Source organism: Protopterus annectens, chromosome 17.part0, assembly GCF_019279795.1.
Source record: "Protopterus annectens isolate FY-2018-M chromosome 17.part0, PAN1.0, whole genome shotgun sequence".
Classification (NCBI taxonomy): Eukaryota; Metazoa; Chordata; order Ceratodontiformes; family Protopteridae; genus Protopterus; species Protopterus annectens.
This window is the reverse complement of record NC_056751.1, coordinates 439,207,449-439,225,356: the sequence shown is the minus strand read 5'-3', so window position 1 is coordinate 439,225,356 and position 17,908 is coordinate 439,207,449.

Genomic DNA, 17,908 nt, shown 5'->3' with positions numbered 1-17,908 from the left:
TGTCAGGTTCTGTTCCTGTTGTAGGACAAATAGAAGGTCAGAAAGCTATACTGTAGGGTGTCCACATAATACTTTCAGTCGACTATGTCATGCCTCCACCTGGTTATTGGTCCATGGGAAGTCCATGTCAGACACATCACACACATTCCAGAACTTCAGTGGGTAGGAAGATGGTTGACGTTGTTGTGCTGAACAGCAAGATGCATATTACCTTGGTCAGCCATGCACATAATGATGATCCAGAAATATACCTACAGGCTTGGCACAGTCAGGTAAGGTAGCCACAATGTCCAGAAATGCAGGGACAACTTCATCCAGTGGAAGGAATGCCAGTGCAATTAGCTTGTGGCTATTGAGAATGCAGTATCCATACCATACATACAAGGCCACAAGGTGGTGATGCTGGATTTGGCGCCAAATGATCTGTGCAAAATGGAATATATACCAACCTAAGGCAATGCGATCTAAACAAGCTAGAGACCTGCTACAGCAAAATCGCCAAATTCGCCACAGAGGCATCCTGCCATAGTCACCACTGACTCTCACTTGCTGAACTGGGCTGGCTTGAACTCCCTCACCTCCTTCAATGGTATCAACTCACACTCACCCACAAACTAGTAAACCATCCACTAAATGTCCCATCCCTCCAGAATCTACTCCAAACCTATCGCACCACCAGACCACTAAGATCCAGCAACAAAAATCACTAAAGTCAATAACTCTGCTGGTGAAGCACTATTCTCTTGCACCATAGCCAAATTATGGAACTCCCTCCCACCCACAATTACCTCTGTACCATCATGCACCCACTTCAAAACTTTACTAAAAGCGCAACTAAAAACATGCTGGCTATGCCCTTGCAACTCCCACTCTAATATCACCCACCCCATCCAACCACGACCTTTCTTTCCACCCCACTAACTACCTTGATTATAGCAAGCTCGGATGCTCATAAGCCTACTACTTGTTATACAGCAGGAACTTCTTATTGTAGCAATTGTTAACGTCTGTTATGTATTTCGCAGATAAAGATTCTAGTTGTCTACTGATGTACTATGTTCTTCATCTGTAACTATGTTTGTAATTAATTGCTATGTTAATCAAATTGTTAATCACTATGTAAATCCAATGTAACTACTGCCTGTATATTTTAACTATGGAGCTTTTCTCGCCGGGCCTCCATTGAAAATGGACCTACGTCCAGTCAGACACTCCTGGTCAACAAATGTAAATAAATAAATAAATAGACGCCCATGCCCGCTGATGTACCCTGGTGATGCTATGATCCAGGGTGGCATGGCAAGGCATCTCCTGTAGTACACTGTCATCTGCTGTGCCAAGGACACTCTGCATTACCAGACTAGGCATGTCATTGCTGTTTACTGCCCTTTGCCATAGTTCTGCTCATAGCACAGCCACCTGGGCAGTGGTTACATCTGGTCCATGCTGGTGTGGCAGTGATTTATGCAGTACTTCCCCCTCATCCTGGTGAACAGTGATAGCACGGCCCCTGCAAGCCTTTATTCTCTGCTCAGCACACACCCAGTACTCTTTGGAAAGGACTTGCTGCTCTAAGTGTTACAGGTATCCCTCCACAACCAGCACTGGTTTGCCTCACTGGCTGGACACTGTCCAGTATCTGTTGCCAGGCTGACCTGAGCTATACTCATAGACAGACTCCAGCATGGCAACACCACTTGTGGTTTGACTCTCAGCATCCATCACATCCAGTGTAGCAAGGAAGAGTACGTTAACACTACTTAGGTATAGGCCACTATCAGACTATGGTTATGTCACAGTACACCACCTTGTTTGTTGTACCCTTCCGAATAGGAGCTGTCTGCCACAAAGGTCCTTTGCAGCAGTATATACACCACCCTGCTCTTACTACCTTTCCTTTTAGGGATTCTCTATGTCCATTTCACTCAGACATGGAACTGACAACTGACTGTAGTCCTGTAGGTGTCTATCCAGCTCGCTTTTACACCACTGAATCTGCATGTATTGCACAGGTCCCCTTTAACTCCCAGCTATTGAAGCTGACCAACCAGGGTGTGGTGCACAGCCTCAATTTCAGAGACAGACATTACTAATGGATGTTCCCCTGTGTAGCACCCTTTTCTGCCTACATGCCTCTTCATATGTGTGTACCCCATCTGCAACAACCATAGGATCTTTTAGGCTACCCCCATGTAACACACATGTTGCTTCAGAAGTATACGATCAGTTGTTGACCGTGAGGTGGGTTTATATTCCTATGTGTCTGATATGTGCTTTCCCTCCCCTACGTGGCAGTGTTCCCTTCTACAGTGGTTGCTTCTGTACTGTTAGTTAGGTAGTCATTAATTGCCCGGGTTGTTCTGTTTACACCTGCCACAGGTGTATGGGCATGTCATGTATAAGAGGTAGTGCAGCAGTGATGACACTGTTTTCCTCATGCACTTGGTATTATGGGAATTTGTCTTACTCAGGACTGCCTGTTGTTGTCTGTATTTATGTATTTCTGTGTTGTGCTTCTGGCATTACTTTACTTGTGGATTACTTGTGGATGACTGTTATAGTTATATAACTAAGTAGTGTACATAACATACATCAATAACTAATTCAATAGATAGATATATAGATGGATAGGTAATACTGAAGTTAGAAATAATAGTAGACAACTGACTTTCAGACTTCATACACTTCAGAAAAGGCATGCTAATGCAAAACTTGTTATTCTATCAACTTTCTAGATTTGTAACAGCAGATTTTACACTTTGTCCCTCTTTTTGGGCCTTACTCCTGCTTTTATTCATGGCTTTGTCCAGATGTTTTGTTCTACAAGGTGGAGAGGTATGCACTAAGAAGGCTTAACAGGGCAAATTATTTCCATTCCGTTGTGACTGTGCTTGTGCCACTGACAGTGTGCATGTATTGGTTTATTTAGCAGCTGCAGCTTTTTTGGCCATTCCCAGCTGCAACTTCCCACTCTATGCTTTTCCTGCAAGGATTGTGTGTGGGAATTTCTGTGTGTGTGCTTAGCAGATGTGCTGTTTTTTATTTTGTTTAGTTGGACCTGTTTAGCTTACTTGCGCTGCTGATCACATATCTAGAGAGGCTGTTTTCACTGTCAGGAAACAGCCCGCTTAGTTTTGTTAGGGATCATCTCTATGTGGCAGTTTTACCATCTGTGTGTAATCCCGCCGCATAGCTCCCTTTTGGCTGCACCACTCTACAGTCTAGCTGCGACCTTCTGCTTTCAGGGTTGTAGCTCGTGGGCAATTGTCTTGTGATCTACATGCCGGAATCCTTTATGAATTCATTTTTCAACAAAACATCTTTACAAAGCAGTAATGAACTAGGAAATAAATATCCAAGGCAATACCGTGTAGACGATGTAACTATTTAATAATTAAATAATTTGATAAATACACTTGAAAAATGAACAGCAAGTTACAAAGGACCATAAAGTATATATGTATCTCATACACACTAAACGCTTTCACCCATCTAATCTGTGGGTATCTTCAGAGTAAATTTCCATAAAAAAACACTTCCTTAATAAAATAAACCTAATTAATAATACACCAATCAATCTTCGACTTCCTTGAGTCCATTCACATCATTTAAAATCAACACCTCTTGTATCTTGTTTAAAAAACTTATGTAAAAAAGGTACAATGTGTCAGAATGTTTCATCCAAAATCGATTGTGTTATTGAATTTCGCATATTGTAAAATAATAAATATAATGTGATAAAAAATATATCTATATATAAATATATAACTGTGATAATACAATAATTATACTAAATATATAAAAAATATACAAAATATATAAAATTATTGGATATAATTATATAAATATGTATATGATATAAAAATACTACATATTAAATTTATTGCAAAATAAAATTAAAAAACTGTGTATATATGTGTATATGTAGCATTTTATGTAGGAAAAACTATAAGAAAACTGAAAGACCGTATAATGGAACATAATAGGGATATTAAAAACAAACAAAACAAAACAAAAAAACTGCAAATTCTTTATATATACACAACACCAAATGTCAAGATTTCAGAAGGTTTATATTTTTTGTAATAGATAGGATCCCACACAATACAAATAAGGGAGGAGATGTGAATAATTTACTAGAAGCCAAAGAATGCTCATGGCAACTTAGACTTAATGCCAGTAACACGCCAGGAATTAATGAACATATTTCTATCTCCAGTATTTTAAAATATAAATCTTATCTTATTTAAAATCGTCAATTATACATGAGATGCTGGTGTATATACACATATATACACATTTTTTTTAATTTTATTTTACAATAAATTTATTATATAGTATTTTTATATCATATACATATTTATATAATTATATCCAATATTTTTATATATTTTGTATATTTTTTATATATTTGGTAAAATTATTGCATTATCACAGTTATATATTTATATATAGATTTTTTTTATCATATTATATTTATTATTTTACAATATGCGTAATTCAATAACACAATCGATTTTGGATGAAATATTCTGACACATTGTACCTTTTTTACATAAGTTTTTTTAAACAAGATACAAGAGGCGTTGATTTTAAATGATGTAAATGGATTCAAGGAAGTCAAAGATTGATTGGTGTATTATTAATTAGGTTTATTTTATTAAGGAAGTGTTTTTTTATGGAAATTTACTCTGAAGATACCCACAGATTAGATGGGTGAAAGCGCTTAGTGTGTACGAGATACATATATACTTTATGGTCCTTTGTAACTTGCTGTTCATTTTTCAAGTGTATTTATCAAATTATTTAATTATTAAATAGTCACATCATCTATACAGTATTGCCTTGGATATTTATTTCCTAGTTCATTACTGTCTACGTTTGATTAATGTGACTGATCTTTACAAAGCAGCTTGATATGCAAATGACATATAATTCTTTACAAAACTCTAGCTAGCGATGCTAGCATATATTATACATCTCCCGCCATACTCCTCCTGATATAGCTGGCACTACCTCACATCATCACACTTGTTACCTTCCAAGGTATAAACTGCATACAAGGCCAATCAAATTGAAAAGGAAAAACACAGCACACTCACCATATCCAATGCAATTAGAACTTTACTTCAAAATACCCCCACTACTCTTTAACCGATGAAACTATGTAAAGAAAAAAATATGTGCAATGGCCTGCAGGGTCTGTTTGCCCAACAGCAGGACTCCCTGACTCCCTTTGCAGAGATAGGATTTAGGTAAAGTTGCAGGAATAAAAGACTCTCTACTGAAAGGTTAAAATTTGCAATGCCAAGTCCTGAAATGCAGAAAATAACATTGAAAATACAAGAGAACAGAGAATGTGAAATATTGCTTTTCTTCTTTAAACATGCATTTTGCAGGGAGGAAAGTCCCCCTACACTCTTAACACCCCATACCACCAAACGTATATATACCAACTCTGATACTTCCATATTGCAGAAAAAAAGGAATATTCAGAGAAATGGCAATTTCAGACTTAATACATGTAAGTCTGAATTTTCAGTCATTCAGTCTCTACATTGTGAATCTCAGAATTTCAAATAGTCACCAAAAGAATATACTAATTACAAACGATATACCCCCCTTTGTCTGCTCCAACAACTCACAGTTTTTGTCCAGGACCTACAAATTAATCATGAGTTTTAACATACAAACACAGCCTTGGATTTGCATCACCATATCCCAAGGATACAGAACAGATTGTGTTATATACATCTGTGCATCATTAGTGCTGTCAACATGTTTGAGTAGTGAATAGTTTTAATGAGGCTAGAAGCTCATGGGAACTTAGAACCCAGAGGGGTGCTGCATTGTCTTATTTGTTAGCACACTGCACTACTGTCTACCTTATTCATGTGGACAGCAGTGGACACTATATGTAAGGTGTTGTTATGATATGGTGCACTACACTAGGGCTGTAGAGCTGCATTCCACATGTACATCTGCATAGGGGACAGAGCATGAAGGTACATGATATTTACTGACAAAGTTATACACTGTTTCATGGATGATTATCCGTAACAGTTGACTGTACTGCATGCTGCACCAAATATGTGTATTCTGTTGTGCATGTCACAGTCAGACATGTTATGGCACTGGCTAATGGCAACACCATGTTCTCTGTATTGTTCCACAGTCACTGTAATGATTGATTCACAGACATTTTCTGGCTCTTTGGCCACGATTGTGGCAGATTGCTGCTTTACATTAATTTAAATTAAAGGGTCTGGTCTTATAATTCCCACTGTTGGGTAATCTGTAGCATCACTGTGTTGTGAGGGGTACTGGAAGTGGTTGACCTACCGTGCACATTTCTGCAGTAATTTGCTGCACTTTATCATATTCTGGCAACATTGTAATTGTCTCATTTTTCAAACCTTATCACAGTTTACATGCTAACGTTGCTGAGCCATGCCATGCTGGACAACAAATCAGTGTTGCAAGTTAATAAGGATGTTTTATATATATTTTGATATAGTTCATCCAGATTTGCAGTGGTAATGTCTGAGTGTAACAGAATGACTTAGTCCTCATTTGTATAGCTAATATCTACTTGGACTGTTTTGGGCACCCAGTAGCTTGGCAGAACTTATTCCATATTTGCAATGGTTTTGTGAATTGTGCAGGGTTCTGGTATATGGATTGTGACATGTAGTTACTCATCATGTTTGTTAAAACAGACTATACTCTGTTACACTTTCTTTCTTTTGTATCCATCAGGGTTCCTAACAAAACACTCCTGTCCCAGAAATAAAATTTGTCAAACTTTAGTAGCACAAATACATAAGCATGTATAAAACTCTCAGCAAGGAGGCATTTTTCCTTCTTGTTTTAAATGTTTGATGTCACCAATTTCAGCTTCATTTTAACTGTGTTGTCTGCTAGTGCTACACAGTCAGCCTGGGATTCATTCTATTTTATTTTTCCATTTACAATCTTGTCTTCAGGGTGACACTGTACCAGATATCTATTATCCTCTGATAATGAGCATTTCAAAGATAAGTCTTATATTGAAGAACTTCCTGTTACCAGTACCATAGCTAGGGCAGAGTGAAGGAGGTAGCTGCCCTGGATGCAAAGTACTAGGGAAGTGTAATCAGCAGATGTCAATCAGTGCAGTGTTCTACTGGCATTCAAATGCTGACATTGCAGTTGTGGTCAGAACTGAAGCAGTTAGCACTCTGTGTATGCCACATTATGTGTAGCAAACAATTTCCAGTAGTTTAAAAAAGAAAATTTTTTTTTTTTTTTTTTTAAGAAATGATACACTTTAGCACTCAGTGTGGGCCTAAACTAAAGCAGCTGTTTGCTACAAATGTAGCAAGCAGTTTGCTACAGTTTAAAAGGAAAGACGAGCACCTTTTTCAGAACCGAAGCATTTAGTGCTCTGTGGCAGAGGATCTTTTTTTTGTTTGCTCCTCAACTTAGAGTTCGGGGTGGGGCAGATAGGGGGATGGTACCAGGCACCAGAATAATTATCTAAATCCCTACTCATTGCCATCTATATATTTCACTTGATGGTACACTCTACTCCTCCAAGAAGCTTAAATCATATAATATTGTTGTTGACTGCATGACAAAACGTAATACTGAGGGCTTTGACTACACTTGCTTACAAAAAATGATTGACTTCAACAATTGGCTAAGTTTCTGGTATCATTCTAAGAGGATCCAGTATCTGTCTGCTTGGGATGACATGACTGACAAACCTCGATGCTTTGCCAGAGATGGCCTGCATCTTTCACCCCTGGGTTTCTGGGTACTGGCTAAGGTTGTTGCCACCCCTATAGTGTCTTTTTTAGGTGGTGTTCCAAAAACCAAATTACCACCTTAACAGCTATAAATAAATGCAATCTGAGAGTCATGCTGCTCAAAGTTAGAAGTCTAAATCTCAAGATGCACTAGCTCGAAGTACTCCTCAAAATTGAGAACATCGACATTTGTGCTGTAACCAAGACCTGGTTTAAAGGGGCAGAAAGCACCCCTGTGCTACCAGGCTATAAATCATTCCACACCATTCAGCCCCGAAGCTCGAATGGCAGTGGTGTCTCCATATTCATAAAGGATATGCACACCTCCAGACTAGTAGCCCAGCATAACGCATCTGAGATACTTCATGTACAACTAACGTTGAATAAGACAGCAATCCAGGTCATAGCCTGCTATAGGTCCTCAACCATGTCCTTAGACTCTCACTCCATGTTCCTAAGCACCCCGGAATCTATCAAGGTACAACCCAACACTCTCATACTAGGAGATTTCAACTACCCCTCCATCAACTGGGAAAACTGCTCAAGCACCAATACACTGGCCCAATGATTCCTGGAATTCAATTCCAATGCCCTGGACCAGCTCATTCTGACCCCCACTGGAGGAAGCAACATCCTTGACCTGGTTATTACTAACATGGGTGACTATTGCTCTACACTAATAGTCAATCCCTCCCTGGTCAGATCCGACCATAAACTAATCACCATGGAAATTCATATCTCACCCCCCACCCTCTGCAAAGGTAACCACCATGAAAAACTTCTCCAGTGCTGACTTTGGGCTCCTAAAAACAGAGGTGGCTAACTTCACGGCACCCATGCCAATGGAAAATAGCTGCATGACTGCCGAAGCATACACCAATGCACTATATGAACATGTACATAAATGCATGGAACTAGCTATACCCAAAAGAACCAAGACGCTCTCCTCCAAAAAAAAGAAGCCAATCTGGTGGTCCCCTGCCATTAATAATCTATACAACAGAAGGAAGAAACTGTTGCAGAAAAAGGTGAAGTTCTAAGACTGGAAAAACCCCCTTATTAGCCTCAACAATAAGTTGAGATCCCTCATCAAATCCTCCAAAGACAGCTATGAAGGCAGAATTGCGGCAGACACTAAAATCAGTCACAAAGCCTTCTATAGTTGTATCAAGAACCTGTATGGCAATACCTAGATTTGCTCTGAGTTACTGCACAATGGCACCTCCTATACTGAGCCAATAGATATTGCCAACATACTGGCCGACAAGTTCAGTGCCAACTTTACCCCACCCCCCCAAAGGACCAATCACAATACAGGAAGAATGCCATACACCCAGCATTACTGCAGCACAGGTTAAAGCTGCATTGTCCAAGGTCAAGAATACAGCTTCCATGGGACCCGATAATATCCCTGGCTGTGTTCTACATGAACTACAAACCGAATTGGTACCACATCTGTGTGCCCTGTTCAGTCACAGCCTCTCCTCAGGCTTTGTCCCTACCAAATGGTTCACTGCTACAGTCATCCCTCTCCATAAAGGGGGAACGACTACAGACCCTGAGAATTATTGCCCCATTAGTCTGAAGATTCTGATATGTAAAGCTATGGAGCACATCATCAATCTCCATACTCTAGACCCCACACAATTTAGCTTTGTGAAAGGGAGATCATGCCTGCTCAACCTGGTTGACTTCTTTGAGTCAGTCACCAGGGCTGTGGATGAAGGTAAGGCAGTGCATACAGCCTACCTTGATCTGGCCAAGGCCTTTGATACTACTCCTCACTCAGGAGTTATTGATAAACTCACCAAACTAGGCATCAAACCCTGTATCACTAGGTGGGTTGCAAATTGGCTCACAGATAGAACACACAGTGTGAAAGTAGCAGACTCTAAGTCAGACTGCCAACCAGTCACAACTGGAGTCTCACAGGGATCGGTCCTGGGTCCTCTCCTGTTCTGCATCTACTTCTCAGAAGTCCAGGCCAACAGAAAGGAACTCTGGCTGACCAAGTTTGCAGATGACTGCAAGCTGGTAGCCATTATTAACTTCCCAAGTGATGCAGACATCCTACAGAAAGGCCTCACTGAGACCAATGACTGGTGTCGAAACCATGGCCTTAAGCTTAATGCCAAATAATGCGTTGTCATCCCCTTTGGTAAAAGCTCAGTTCCCACTAATTACCACATTGATGGGAGCCCACTTAACACTGAAGGCATTATAAGAGATCTGGGATGCAGGTTGACAGCAACCTCTCCTTCGACCACCACATTGCCATTGTGGTCAGAAAGTCCTTCTATGTGGCATATCTCATTGCTAGGGGTTTTACATCCAGGAAGAAAGAGGTCATTATCTCTCTCTACTCTTCCCTCATTAGACCAATCATTGAGTACAATGCCCCATTTGGCATGTTCCTCACTAGACACCTGCAACAGCTGGAGAGGTCACAGAAGTACCTCACAAAGAGGATCTTAGGCATTAATCACATGTCCTACATGGACAGACTCAAAAGACTCCAGCTATTCTCTGTCTCATATCACCTACTTAGAGGCGATCTCTGCTTGACTTACACAGCCATGTCTGACCCAGCTCTGTTAGAAGTGCTACAGTTAAAGAAATCCCAATCCTTGCACACCACATGCTCTGGAGACCTCAACCTCATTACCACAATCAACAGAACATGCTGGATGGACAGGTTCATAACCTAGAGACTGCCCATGCTCTAGAATAGACTTCCCATACATGTCAAGCAGAGCACCTCACTGTCCCTGTTCAACAGAAATCTTGATGAGTGGATGGGAAACAGAAAATTCACCCCAGGGATCACTCCAGTAGCACTACTTTATAGAGGCACTGGGAACTAATGTCGGGCGGCACGTTGCTAGGCTTGTAAAGGCTCCAGGGCCATTAGCCTGGTACACACCTATGAACCTATGAACTTAGTGGAGTAGGACCCTAGACCCAGATGAGATTCTTCAGTGATGCAGACCGCATCACCTTTTCCTAGTGCATCTGTTTCTGTGAAAAGCTCCTATTATCTCATTCATTTTTATTTCTTTTTACTCTGGTTCTGTGGCACAGAGTGACAAACCCAGATTATGCCTCAGATGACCCAGGTTCAGTTACCAGTGCAGGGACTAAAGGAACTGGCCTGGGATGAATGGAAGTGGGAGCAGCTAATGGTGTCTCAGCTGTTCTGTGAGTGGACCGGTACAGGTCCTAATGGAGATAAGAAGGCTTCAAATGCATGCTTCATGCACAAGGGTAGGACTCTGGAGTGCAACTGGGCATACAGTGTACTTCAGTTTTACTGAACATAACAGCTGAACAGAAGTATGCACTCACACTGCCACATTCTGCCAACCAATGGGAAAGAGAGCTAAGAGTATGCATAAATCTCATAATCCCTCACTGCATGACAGCCACAATAACCTGCTGTGATATTCCTCACCTACAACTTCTGGATGCTGAGAAGAAAGGAACAGTGAAAAAGACATTAGGGGACTGGGGCTTGATGACTACTCTGAAGGCAAGGCCAAACAATTTCAAAACATAAGTAATTGTATATTCAGTTTCTGTAGAAGGACAGATCTTTTGAGATATGATGACCACTTAAGTTGCGTAACATCTAATTTTATGTTTAAATAGATGAAGCCATTCAAGAGGTACTCCATTAGCCAAAGAAAACACTTGCATTACCTGACAGCTTTATCTATTTGAGGGATAATGGAAGATCTGGAACTGCTACATTTTTCTCCTAACTTTGACTCAGTTTAATTTCTCCAAGTGTTTTGGTTTCTTAATACCATGGCAGGAATGGACCCCATTCCTATGTTAGCGTGTGGTTAGAGTTCATGAAATTAGTACTGTTTCAGTCTTTGATACTAGCCAAGAGTGCTATTCTCAGCACCAGCAATGCACCCAGAATTACCTCCTTCTGGAATTCCTATGGGGTTACATGTATTGGTAGCATATTTAAGTACAACTGTAAATTCTCTTTTATCAAACCTGTTGCTTCTACTACTATTGGAATTGTCTGGGTATCTTCCTTCCACCTCACGCTAGTTTCATCTTGCAAACAATGGCATTGTATTACTTTTTGTCAATCTGTATAAGACACAGTTATCACCAGGTGTAGCAATTTCAATAGTCAGTGTTGTCTTGTTGTCTTTTCATGGACTGTATCTGATTTTCTTGCATCTGGTTTTTGAACTGTTGGCAATGCATGATATAAACTTCATCATTCTCTATAATGCTTTGTTGTTACTTTCATACTGTAGTACTTGCACAATCATAAATGCAATAATCTTGCCAGCTTACTGTGTCTTTCATTATAAAGGCCTTCTGCCATGAGTGTATCACACCCAGCAATAAGATGTGCCATTGTTTCCACTTCTTTTTTACAGAATCTGCATTTGTCTTTTTCTCCCGCATGTTCAAATGACTTTGTAAACTGTTTACTTAGTCCACTATCCTGGGTCACCTTTATTAGCCTTTCTTTTTTATTTTGTTTCAGTTCACCTGTCTTTAACCATTCCTGCATCAACTCTTGGTCAACACGAGGTTGTCCCAGGAGATCCCTGTACTTGTCACTATATTTGTGGATTTTACAGTTTCTCTGTTCCTTTTTATCCGATCCTTTCCCTTATATTCTTCCTTTTCTTTTTTGGCTCATTCAGGTGCTGTCTGATTTTTGTCTACTTCTGGATTGATTTTCATTCTTGCTTGATACCAAAATGCTTCTGCTAAACTAAAAAATAATGTCATCTTAGACTTCTCCTCATATTTTAAAACTCTCACTATGTTTGGATTTGATGAGGTCAGCAGATATGCATGTAGTCCCACAATTGCTGATCTATAGATGTAATCAGTTTTGAGGAGGCCCATACCTCCATCAGAGCGAGTAACAAATAATCTTGGTATACACTGATTTTATATAACATTTGAAATGCAAGAAGCATTTTTTTTGTCATTTTCATACCCAATTGATCCAATACTTTTTGGGGCCAGTCACCCACCCCAAAATTGAAAGTTAGAACCAGAAGATCAAATGGATTTATAACTTGGACTTTATTCCTAGATGTCAGGGTGGTTTTTAATATTAGTTCTAATCTTCTGAAGTGTTCTTTACTGAGCTTTATTCTCTTTTGTTCATGTTTTATCGCAGACCACTCAACTATTCCAAAAATGTATTCACGCCTTGTTGTTCAAGTTCCTTTCTATCACATTCCTATCCTAGGCTGATATTTTTTTGGTGTCGCAGCTTTCCTTTTTTAAATGTTACTTTTGCATATTTATCAAGATGAAATGTCATTCTTATATCATCAAAGAAAGTTTTAATAATTTGTAGTTGCACTTTCAACTCTTCATCTGATGAAATACATAGTTTTAAGTCATCCATCAAAAAGTAGATGAGAAGTCTTTAAACAACATTCTTTACTGGGAGTCAGATTGTAACCAAGACCTTATCTGTTAAAATAAACAGCTTAATGGGATAAGGGCAAGACAAAACCGCTGTGGTAACAATGAATAACCTTGGAATATCCCTGTGATAATAATTTGCTCTTAGACTTGGCACAACTGCAAAGTGGTCTACAACTTCTTCATGGCCACTGTAATTGATCAATGTAGTGTGTATCTTGTAGATCTGTAAGCAGGAGCGCTACAAAATCCTGAAGACCAAAATCTGAGACCAAAATCTTGAAAGTTCAAAATACTGAAAACTCAAAATACTGAAAACACACAAGATACCAACACTTACTATATTCCAGCATAAGTACATACAGAAACATATTACCCTTCAACTATAACCCCTGCACCCCCCACACTCCCTGCTACTTAAATATATCAACTCCGATATTGCACTTCACCACACTAAGTGCAATCTCGGAGTTGATATATTTAAGTAGCTGGGGGTGTGTGGGGCACAGCCCCCCACATGGGGGGTGCAGGGGAGCTTGCCCCCCTGCTTAAACTTGGAGAAGAGTAAGATGGTTTGTCTTTTATTTGTTTCTGTATGTACTTGTGCTAGAATATAGTAAGTGTTGGTATCCCGTGTGTTTTCAGTATTTTGAGTTTTCAGTATTTTAAACTTTTGAGATTTTGGTCTCAGGATTTTGGTCTTCAGGATTTTGAGCTTTCAGGATTCTGTAGCGCTCCTCTGTAAGCATTCCTTTATCTATGAATGAAGGATGCTGTCAAATACTTTTTTTTAATAATCTATCCTTGCCATACTTCCATTTTTCCCTTTTTCAACTCTCTATTACCATTTTATTTAGCAACAAATAATCACTTATTCCATATGACCTTTCTTTTTTTACCTTTTTGTTCTATTGCCATAAATGAATGTTTGTTCAAAATTAGTATAAATGCAGTCTGCACCAATTCCACATATAGACTGAATATTGTTGAAAGACAAGTTAGTGTTCTATAGTTCTTAGGCTGGCCTGCAGGTTCACTCTTAAGAAGTATTGTCTTTCCATTTGTTAACCAGGTTGGTGTCTGTTCTGGATGAACACATAAGTTAATCCTTACTCAGACCTAAATCTTTGTATATAGATATTAACACCTTTAGCCAGAATTTAGGTACTGTGCTTGGGCCTGGAGTTTTCTATTTAGGAGCATTTTTTAAAATGTGTGTCAATTTCTTTGGCCGTTGTTTCATCCCATTTCATATCTCCTGCAATAGTGCTCCTTATTGTTTCTTTTAATTTTAATCTCTATTCAGCATATTTATTATGTTCAAAGGGTCTTTACAAATACTTCTTCAAAATGTGTTTATTTCTTCTTTTTTGGTGGTGTTTGTATTTTTTTTACTTTGCTTCCCAATTTTCTATAAAACCTTGTACGGTCATTGATAAACTGCTAGTTTTGTACTTTTCCTTTATATTTATCTATATACCTTCTATGTTTTTCTGCCTGTGCTGACATTTTAGCTTACTATTTGCAATACTATATAATAAATCCTGGTCTATTTTGATACTGTGCATTGTTTTTACAACATCTGTCTTTCTAAGTATTTTTGATTCTCTGTTCTATTTTCTACATTCTTCTAACAGTGATACTTTGTGTCTTAATTGCTTTATAGTTTTCTCTTTTCAATGCTTCCAGGGTGGCATTCTACTTGTTCCCTTCCCTTCTTTTGTTACTTTACATTTTGTGATAATACCTTATCCGGTATTAGTTTATCTGCACAATAATATAACCTATCTATTTCTATTATATCACATGAGTGTCTCTTAATATTCCTGACTGCTGTGTTCATCAGTTTTACCAATCTTCTAACATTACTTTCCGTAATTTATTTCTTTCACCTATCTTAATATGTGTATCTCTCTCTAATATCAAGTAGGTCTTCCCTTAGATCACTTTCGTTTGGACTGAGACCACCTTCTTTGCTATCTGTTTTCTGTGAGCATTCTACAGAAAGTTCTATCACATCTTCCTGAGACATATCTTCATATGCACCCTGCTTCATCTGCTTCTCCTTCGTAAGGGGGCCATTTGGCCCATCATTCCTCAACATTACCTACATCAGGATTACCACTGTTTTCTGCTCCTTCTCTTGATATGCAACGTCAACTGGCCTTTCATACCAGTCTCCTACAGAAGGCTCCAGAGCATCAACATGTAGCAAACTCTCTTCAGCTGACTCTGACTCCACCTGCTGATCCTTAATCTGGAGACCCATTATCCATTATATTACAATACTGGCTGTGTTGGAGTCTCCACACTAAATCTTTCACTTCACAGATAACCCATAACTGTGGTTTCTATTTGTTTAACTTTTACCTTACTAATCTTATTTTCTACATTCTCCCTTTCTGATTTTATTTTTTAATGTGAAATGTTTCATACCTGGGTGCTTTTGCCTGTATTTCTCTTCAAATATCTTTGGAGCTGCATTTGTTATTTTAATTAGTTAGACTTTCTCCATTGCATAAATATGGCACCACATGACATCTCTTTTTCTTTCTCATATTCATGTTTCTTTTTTATACCTTTCAAAGGTTCTGTTTTTTTATTTTTTACACTGTCTTACTTCTTCTGTGACTTCTTTTTCTAGGTGGCCCAGTGTTTCTTTAACTAATAATGTTTTTGTTGATCTGTTCTATTAAAGAACATCGATTTTTATTTTTTTTTTCTTCTGAAAATGTTTTTCTTTCCTCTAATTTTGCTCTTAATATTTTTGAGTATCTTCTATCTGACAATTCTGGGCTTATTGCTCACAGTAACAATACATAATTTCTTCCATTTACTTCAATAGTCTACTTTGTCATCTCTATCCATGTTTCTGGCCTGACAGGTTTTTTGGGGGGGATTATTTTTTCCTTTTACCACATAGGGGGCATCCCACCCCTGAGCTTGGCCTAACCCTGTGGTAGGAATGTTTCCATGTCCTGAGGATTCTACACTGCCTTTTTTCCAATCCTGGCACCAGTTTGTATACCAGGATTGGAAATTTTTTATGCTTGTACATGTGCACCCATCCACCATTTTTATTTATTAACCTTCTTTTCTCCATGATATATAAAACACAGTCTATATATCAGTGTCATCTTGGTGAGATTTTGTGAAAACAGGGCCCACCAAGTGAAGGTATTCACCAAGACATGAGGATGAATTCAGTTTCAGCAATACTACTCTCCTTTTCTTGTTGATTTCATCTTTCCATTCGGACCTCTTTAACTCAAGCATGCCTGCTGAGATGTCACACTAGTACATGCCCATGACATAGCAAAGGTTATTAATCGCTAGAACACATCTTCCCTCTTTTTTAAGCCATGTTCTCTCTACTGATTACTGTTTACCCATTAAAAGGTATTTTGCTTAATGAGTTAAGAAACATGACTTTAAGCCACGGTGGTGCAGGGGTAGCAGTGTTGCCTCACAGCAAAAGGTTCTCCTGTTCGATTCTCGGCTGGAGCACTTTCTGTGTGGAGTCTGCATGTCCTCCCTGTGGTCGAGTGGCATTTGAAAGACATGCGTGAATGGGCGTGCCTTCGTTGAAGGTTGGGCGTCGGGCTAGCACCTCGGCACTGTAAAAATCGACTGCTAATCATTAGCGGACCGGAGTTCCACTGTGGCGACCCCTAACCAGAAAAAGCCAAAAGAAAAACAACAAACAGCAAGTTAAGAAACATGACTTTGTTGTGCCTGTTCTGAGTTACATGTAGATGCTGCTACTACCAAGTTGGTATTCCACTAAGGGCCTTTACTCATTTATTTCTTCACGTCACTTTACTCATGGCCGCCGTTTAAAGACATTGCACTCCTAAAAACCCTCACTCACTCACTCTGCTGCCCAAAATAATATACAGGTTTTACTTGTTTGCTATTTGTAGATTTGTTTCTGTACTGCATCTCAACAGGTTCCTAGCCTTGCACATGGCACAGACTGTGAATGCACAGATTAACGTATATATGACAGCCCAGAAGTTTCCTCTATGAGTTACCATTAGATTTTCAGTGAAAGTCTCACAGCGCATTTTATCATTAAGCTGTATACAGCCACTAAGCAAATAACTTTCACCTCCACTTTAAAGCAATTTTTATCAGTAATAATCCAGTGGCACAATACTGAGTTTCTTTATTTTGGCTGTATAGTTGACCAACCAATCCTCCCTTCTCCCACAAAAAAAAATATGCATCTTTATGTACCAGTGTACTTGTAATTGTATAGAGCCTGACACATTTTATGTTACCATAGTACCTCCAGGAAAAGAATACTTGTTAAGGTAACTTCTTAGAACCAAATGCAACCCACGAGAGTGTCTGCCTTGAAGGATTATAAAGTAATTACCCTGCTAACCCACTTAAAAAATGAAATAACAATGAAACAGCATATTCATTTAATAATGACATCACTTTCTGAGTTGCATAACCGTATCTTCTCTGTGTGCTATACTCTCATCTAAAGAAATGTCAATCAAATGCTGCAGAAGTCAGAAAAGTTAATTTTGAAGAGATTTATAGCAGGTGGAAACAGGCTCAAAAAACAAATCTTTTTGTTTAACATTTAGCAAATGAACTCTCATAATATCTGTTTCAAGATTCCTCTCCTGCCCTTTTCATGAAATCTTTCTCATTAATGCTCCAGTAATAAAACTAAGATACTG